This window comes from Bos mutus, chromosome 5 (genome assembly GCF_027580195.1).
Source record: "Bos mutus isolate GX-2022 chromosome 5, NWIPB_WYAK_1.1, whole genome shotgun sequence".
In the NCBI taxonomy this organism is placed as follows: Eukaryota; Metazoa; Chordata; class Mammalia; order Artiodactyla; family Bovidae; genus Bos; species Bos mutus.
The window spans coordinates 24,685,082-24,692,953 of NC_091621.1; the positions used below are offsets into that span (position 1 = coordinate 24,685,082).

At 40.6% G+C, this 7,872-nt stretch overlaps 1 non-coding gene across 1 annotated transcript; it reads right to left on the reverse strand.

Annotated features, from left to right (window-relative positions):
* Positions 1-6,404: 6,404 nt before the first annotated feature.
* TRNAS-GGA (transfer RNA serine (anticodon GGA)) lies at positions 6,405-6,477 on the reverse strand. Its single transcript has one exon. It is a non-coding gene; the product is annotated as a tRNA-Ser (tRNA).
* Positions 6,478-7,872: the final 1,395 nt, after the last annotated feature.

A 7,872-nucleotide genomic window follows, 5' to 3' on the forward strand; every position in this document is an offset into this window, starting at 1 on the left:
ATTCTGTTTCTTCCTCGCTGGCAGGGTGTGCTTCCAGAAGGACTCTGGCTGCCATATCTTTCTGATGAGTATGCCCTGACTGCATGGCTGTGCCCTTCCAGCCATCCTCTTCCACAGCCTGCGACGTTTATTGGGATCAGAAACATAGACTGGCAAGTTTGTGTGATGTAAGAATCCCAACCTATAAAGCACATCAGTAGACACTTTGTAGCATGTGCCGTTTATTAGGGTTTCCATTAAAAGTATTATGTTTCTATACTTTACAACCATAAAAGAGTAAATAATTTCAAAGGATTGCTTGATAGAAGACTTCTGTTTTAAATGGAACTTGGAAATATCTGGGAAATCACTGGAATAAATGAACTTAATAGACCCAATGCTGTGAAGTTCTTTTTAACTGTTTTCTTAAGCACATAAAAAGATATACCGTTTCCTCCAACATTTTTTGAAATAGGTTTTGGTTTGGGGTTTTTCTCTGTAACATTTGACTTATAAATATTTCTTACAATGCTTCCATTGTTCCCTTTCTTTCTTTCTTCTTTCTTTCTTCTTTCTTTCTTCTAGTGCTGAGGCTGACTTCTTAACACCAGCCGATTCCACCCCCACTCACTGTTCTAACCTATAGGATAAATCAGAACTTTAAACCAGAAAGTAACATTACATGCCACTCAAGAAAACCTGCTGCACCACTTGATAAGTTGGAAAATGTATAACAAATGCCCCTATTGAGATATTCCCTTTTTTTTTTTTAAGAGGAAACAAATTCCATTCATGGGACTAAGCAAATATTTCATCAATCTGGTTCATGTGGGAAACCAATACACCATTCACTGCATGGAAAAGATTAGATCAGGTCGGTTTCAGAATACAGACATTTAAAAAAAATATTGATCATATCAAACATTTAAAGAAAAGTTAGTCATTCAGTTGTGTCCAACTCTTTGTGACCCGTGGACTGTAGCCTGCCAGGCTCCTCTGTCCATGAAATTCTCTAGGCAAGTAATACTGGAGTGGGTAGCCATTCCCTTCTCCAGGGGATCTTCCCATCCTAGGGATTGAACCTGGGTCTCCCACATTTTGGGCAGATCTTTTTTATTGTCTGAGCCACCAGGGAAGTCCAAAGAAAAGTGAAGTTGTCTATAAAATATTAACATGTTATAATTCAAGTGGAATAATCCAGTTTGTCTCCACAGTCTTGTTCTCTGGAAATTACATGAACTCCTGCTGGGTTTTGTCTGTGTAGACAGTGCATTAGATGGAACACCTCCTTTTTTCAGGGTTGTTATTTAAAGGATGAAGTGAAACATTTCTGAGCACCAGCAATACTAACCGTCAGAGGTGAGCTGATGAACATATGACACCGAGGGTGAAAGTCATTTGACTATCTAACTGTACAAAGGAGGTCTCAAAAAAGTGGAGACCAACTTTTTTAAACCTCAACATGTACACCTTCTAAAACAACCCTGGGAACTAAGAAAGAGAGGGAGCATAGCATTCTCGGGTGTGTTCCCTAGACTTGGTAAAGAGGGCACTAGTCATCGAGAGTGGCAACTCCCAGACTGGCATGCCAGCCTCTACACTGAATTTTTGGCCCATATTACCTCTTTTAATTCTTATCACCCTTTCTCATCTTCATTTGACAGATAAGAAAACTGAGGCTCAGAGAGGTTGAGTAACTTGCCTAAGCTCACAGAGTTAGTCATGTAGCTGGGATTTTAATCCAAGTCTGACCAAATCCAAAGTTTATGGCCTTTATTGCCATGCCTAATTTTTCTCCTGCTTCCAAGTTAGGTATGGCCAGAGGACAGAAAGCAGAGCCCTATCTAGAGAGACGCCTGACTCTTAGGAGGTAAGAATGCCCCAGAGTCAAGATGGAAATCACTCCATAGTCGTTCACAGGGACAAGGCCTCCTGCTGTAGAGCAGGTCTGCTTGGCAGGGAAGAATAAACGGGTGATGGATTCATGAACAGCCCCTTGAATCCCCTCACAGGACTCAATTTCTGCAGTTGATCACATGGAAGATGAGTCAAAGCTACCAACCTCCTCTGGCACTGAGCCTGGGGGGTGGAGGGCTGGTGGATTGATTCAGCGAGGGGAGGCCAGTGAAGAGGAATGAAGTCTGGGAATGACAGCCCAGGGCAGTCTTAATATGACCAGGGCCTTGTCTTTCCCATCAAAGCTATGCAGCCTTACTGGCGAGGCTGGGAAAGGGAATAGCAGAAGAGGAATCCAAGGCAATTAATCACCTTGCTTGCTGAGGAGGGGCAACTCAGAAACCAAAGGGAAAAACAGGGCTCACTTCCACACAGCACTCAATCTCCTGAAAGAAACAGCATAAATAGAGTCATATTTGCCAATGAAGGTTTCTAAATGTTTAAACTAGCCAGTAATGCCACCCAGATGGAGAAACTAACGCTTGCGGAAGTTCCATGATTTGTACCATAGTCCCTCAGTGAGTTGGAGATACAGCAGATGTGAACCCCCAATCTCTTGATTCCCAGATTTGCACATAAACCATCAAAAATACAAACCTTCTAGCCCTGAAATCTACATAGCCCTTTGTCTGCTGTGTGGTCCTCTGTCAAGAGCCAGCATTGCACTACGCAGAAGGGGTTTCTTTCCCCTTACACAATCTGTAAGTCTTAGTGAGCTGGGCCTTCAAGTTTTTCTTTTATCCTTTCATTCATCTGACAAATATTTACTGAGTGCTTACTGTGATTCAGGCAATGTTCTAGATGGAGGAATGCAGTCGTGAACAAGACAAAGAGCTTGTTTCCCAGAATGCAGATCTTAGGAGGGGCAGGCAACAAACAAAATATCAAGAGTGAACGTGCCACACAGAAAATAAAGTTGCACGATGGGATGAAAAGTGACAGAGGGAAACACCTTAGACTGGGGATTCAGGGAAGGCCTCCTAGATGAGAAGACTTTGGCGCCAAGACATGAATGATAGGAAAAAGCCACCCATGTGAAAACAGGAGGAAAGCATAATTTTCAACCCCAAATTTCTCCTAGAGAACCCCCAAGTTATGCTTTTCTTTAGCTTACTTGTTTCTTCTACCCAAAATAACTTATCAAATTGCAAGTAGGAACTCCCTGGTGATCCAGTGGTTAGGACTCTGTCCTTCCAATTCAGGGACACGAGTTCAATCCCTGGTCAGGGCACTAAGATCCCACAAATTGTGCAGTGTGGCCAAAAAAAAATTTTTTTTTAAATCAAAACAAAAAAACAAAACTCTCCTCTTGAAAAAAAATGCAAGTAATTGCAAGTGTCATCCTACTAAGAATAAAGCAAAATATTTTATTTTGAATTTTTAAGTTTCATTAGCAAGCTTTGATATTTTGACTATTAATGTTCATTTTGATAAGCATGGAATTCCCTACATGTTTACAGTAGATTAAGCCACAGCAGTATTTTGTATCAAAGAGACTGATGCACAAAAGAATTGAGAGGTTCACAGAAGAGTTCAGTGGAAGGACAAATGTCATAGTGAGTGAGTGAAGTCACTCAGTCGTGTCTGACTCTTTGCAACCCCATGGACTGTAGCCTACCAGGCTCCTCCATCCTTGGGAGTGGGTTGCCATTTCCTTCTTCAGGAGATCTTCCTGAGCCAGGGATTGAACCCAGGTCTCCCGCATTGCAGGCAGATGCTATACTGTCTGAGCCACTAGGGAAGTCCTTTGTCATAGTCATATTATTCTCAAATTCACCTGCACAGTAGATCCTACACCTGGTTCTCCACTCACCATCTCTCATCATTTTATGTGGCAGCCTTCTAACTGAACTCCCAGCTTCTCAGCCACCAAGGTGATCCTCTCAAAAAGAAAATCTAATCACATTCCTCCACTCCTCACCTCATTCTGACAACTTTCTGTGATTGTTACGGACTGAATTGTGTCCCACCCAAATTCATATGTGGGCTTCCCTGGTTGCTCAGTGGTGAAGAATCTGCCTGCCAATGCAGGAAACACGGTTAGATCCCTGGGTCAGAAAGATCACTTGGAGAAGGAAATGGCAACCCACTCCAGCATTCTTGCCTGGGAAATCCCTTGGACAGAGAAGCCTGGAGGGCTACAGTCAGTGGGGTCGCAAAGAGTCAGACACGACTTAGCAACCAGACAACAAATTCATATATTGAAGCCCTAATCCCCAGTGTGACTGCAGTTGGCAATAGATCCTTTAAGGAGATAATTAAGGTTAAATGAGGTTATAGGTTAAAGTACAAAAGACACTATATCTTCAGATTTGAGAGTGAAAGTCACTAAGCTGTGTCTGACTCTTTGCAACCTCATGGACTGTAGTCATTCTAGTCGTGCTCATGCCCCGTTGATAAATCGTCTCCGGCTTTTTTTGCCTCCATGGACTGTAGTCCACCAGGCTTCTCTGTCCATGGAATTCTCCAAGCAAGAATACTGGAGTGGGTAGCCATTCCCTTCTCCAGGGGATCTTCTTGACCCAGGGATCAAACCCAGGTCTCCTGCATTGCAGACAGATTCTTTACTACCTGGGAACTACCTGTCTGAACTACCAGGGAAGCCCATGTTTCGGGCTAAGAAAACTCAGTATCTTATGTGATTAGAGAGGAAAACATTACCACAATATGTAGTAATAGCAGTCCACAAGTCATACAAGACACACAAAGTACATCTACCAAAAACTTTGTTCTAAAACTTAACTTTTTAAGTGAAAAAATTTAACTAAAATTTATGGGTTTTTTTCCAGTTTTATTGAGTGAACTATTTTTTAAAGCAATAGAAAAGATTACTGAGTTTAACATAAAGAAAAGAAGATTAGGGAAGAGCTTTGGCTAAAACAAAAACTCTACCTGCAAATAACCATCCCTTAATTAATCCTTGAGACTGGGGAAGATTTCTTTTGGTGACTTATTTTGTTGTCATTGTCATCTTAGGCAGGTGATTTTTTAATTGAGATAAACATATAACATTGTATTAGTTTTAGATGCACAATGTAATAACCTGAGATAGATAGATATATATATATAAGAATTGATGTTTTTGAACTGTGGTATTGGAGAAGACTCTTGAGAGTCCCTTGGACTGCAGGGAGATCCAACAGTCCATCCTAACAGAAATCAGTCCTGAATGTTCATTGGAAGGACTGATGCTGAAGCTGAAACTCCAATACTTTGGCCACCTGATGCAAAGAGCTGACTCATTTGAAAAGACCCTGACACTGGGAAAGATTGAAGGCAGGAGGAGAAGGGGATGACAGAGGATGAGATGATTGGATGACATCACCGACACAATGGACATGAGTTTGAGTAAAATCCAGGAGTTGGTGATGGACAGGGAGATCTGGCGTGCTGCAGTCCATATGGTCGCAAAGAGTCAGACATGACTGACTGAACTGAACTGAACCGATACTGCAAATTGATCACCACAACAAGTTAACTTAACAGCCATCACCATAATAGCTATAAATGTGTGTGTGTGTAATGAGAACTTTTAAGATCTACTTTCTTAGCAATCAAATGTAAAATACAGTACTGTTACCTGAAACTAACACATTATAAATCAATTATTATTTTATTTTGAATTTTATTATTAAATTATTTTAAACTTCAATTTAAAATAACTGCCAGGAGCAAAAAGAAAAAAGTAAAAATCAGCTTAATGTAAATAATAATAATAGAATATAATTGTTAACTCTGGCCATCAAGCTGTACGTCATATCCCTGGGACTTCTTTATAACTGGAAGTTTGTACCCTTTGACAACCTTCACCCGTTTTGCCCATCCTCCACCTCTGACAACCTCTAATCTTTTTCCTGTACCTATGAGTCAGTTTGGGTTTGTTTACAATTCCACATATAGTTTTTTTAAGACTACACAGTTTTGCCTTTCTTATCTGACATATTTCATTAAGTATAAGGCCCTCAAAGTCCCTGCAATTGTCACAAATGATATCTTTCCATTGTATGGCTGAGTAATTGTCCATTCCACATTTTCTTTATCCATTCATCCACTGATAGATAGTTAGCTGTTTCTCTTGTCTTGGTTTTCATAAATAATGCTGCAATGAATATGGGAGTGCAGCTATCTTTTCACGTTAGTAATTACTTTTCCTTCAGATATATACCCAGAAGTGGAGTTGCTAGATCATATGGTAGTTCTATTTGAATTTTTTGAGGAGCCTTCTTAGTGGTTTCCATAGTAGCTGCATCAATTTACATCCTAACAGTGTACAAATATTTCCTTTTCTCCACATCCTTACCTACACTTGTTATTTTTTGCCTCTTTGATAAGTGAAAGTGAAAGTGAAGTTGCTCAGTCCTGTCTGACTCTTTGCGACCCCTGGACTGTAGCCTACCAGGCTCCTCCCTCCATGCAATTCTCCAGGCAAGAATACTGGAGTGGGTTGCCATTTCCTTCCCCAGGGGATCTTCCCTGACCCAGGGATCGAACCCAGGTCTCCTGCATTCCAAGCAGACGCTTTAACCTCTGAGCCACCAGGGAGCCCCAGCTGCCATTCTAATAGATGTGAAATACACCTTAAGTGATTTTCTTTAGAGTAGAGACTTTAACATTGGAGTTGGCTCTGTGGGATACATCATAGTCAGCTTGCCGGTAATTGCTCATCTGTTGGTTTAGGGGTTTCCATTCTCTCCACACCTATCTGCAAACCCTATGCATTGCCAACTTTGAGTATGTTCCTGAGTGTCTCACTGGAGAGTGATGCAACAGGTCACCACAAGTCCAGGTAAGTAAAAAGTATAGAGACTGGCAGTCAAAAATGCTGACCAGAAATTTCGTGCTCTGATATTTTTCTGTGGATTACCATGAGCCTGGAACTCTAACCCATTGAGCTGGATAATTGAGTCATATTATTATACACATCTTTGCAGAAGGTAGAGTGTTTTCTCAGTATATCTAGTAGAATTATATGACAAATATAACAATTTTATATTTTTTTACTTTGGGAGTTTGAAGGTTTAGATAGTAATATGTTTCTTGTTTTGTTCATGGTTTAAGCAAAATCAACAAACTGATTTTGTCGATTAGGTATTGGACTTTTTATTTGCTCCAGAAGCATTTACTCAGTGATCTGTTAATATTGTTGTTGTTGTTCGGTAACTAAGTCATGTCCAACTCTTTGTGACATCATGAACTGCAGCACACCAGTCTTCTCTGTCCTTCACTATCTCCCTGAGTTTTCTCAAACTCACCTCCATTGAGTCAGTGATGCCATCCAATCATCTCATCCTCTGTTGCCCCCTTCTCCTCTTGCCCTCAATCTTTCCTGGCATCAGGATCTTTTTCAATGAGTCAACTCTTTGTATCAGGTGAACAAAGTATTGGAGCTTCAGCTTCAGGATCAGTCCTTCCAGTGAATATTCAGGGTTCATTTCCTTTAGGATTGACTGGTTGATCTCCTTGTAGTTCAAGGGACTCTCAAGTCTTCCCCAGCACCACATTTCCAAAGTGTCAATTCTTCAGCACTCAACCTTCTTCATAGTCCAACTCTCACATCCATACATGACTACTGGAAGACACAGTTTTGACTATATGGACTTTTGTCAGCAAAGTGATGTCTCTGCTTTTTAATACACTGTCTAGGTTCGTCCCAGCTATTTTTCTAAGAAGCAAGTGTCTTTTAATTTCGTGGCTGCAGTCACCATCCACATAGATTTTGGAGCCTAAGAGAATGAAATCGGACACTCTTCCCGCATTTTCCCATCTATTTGACATGAAGTGATAGGACCAAATGCCATGGTCTTGGTTTTTTGAATGTTGAGTTTTAAGCCAGCTTTTTCACTTTTTCATTTTTGTAATGTTAATATTAAAACATTATAAAACCAAAATAACAATATATAAACACTCCACCTTGAGACATTACTTTCAAGTAATAGG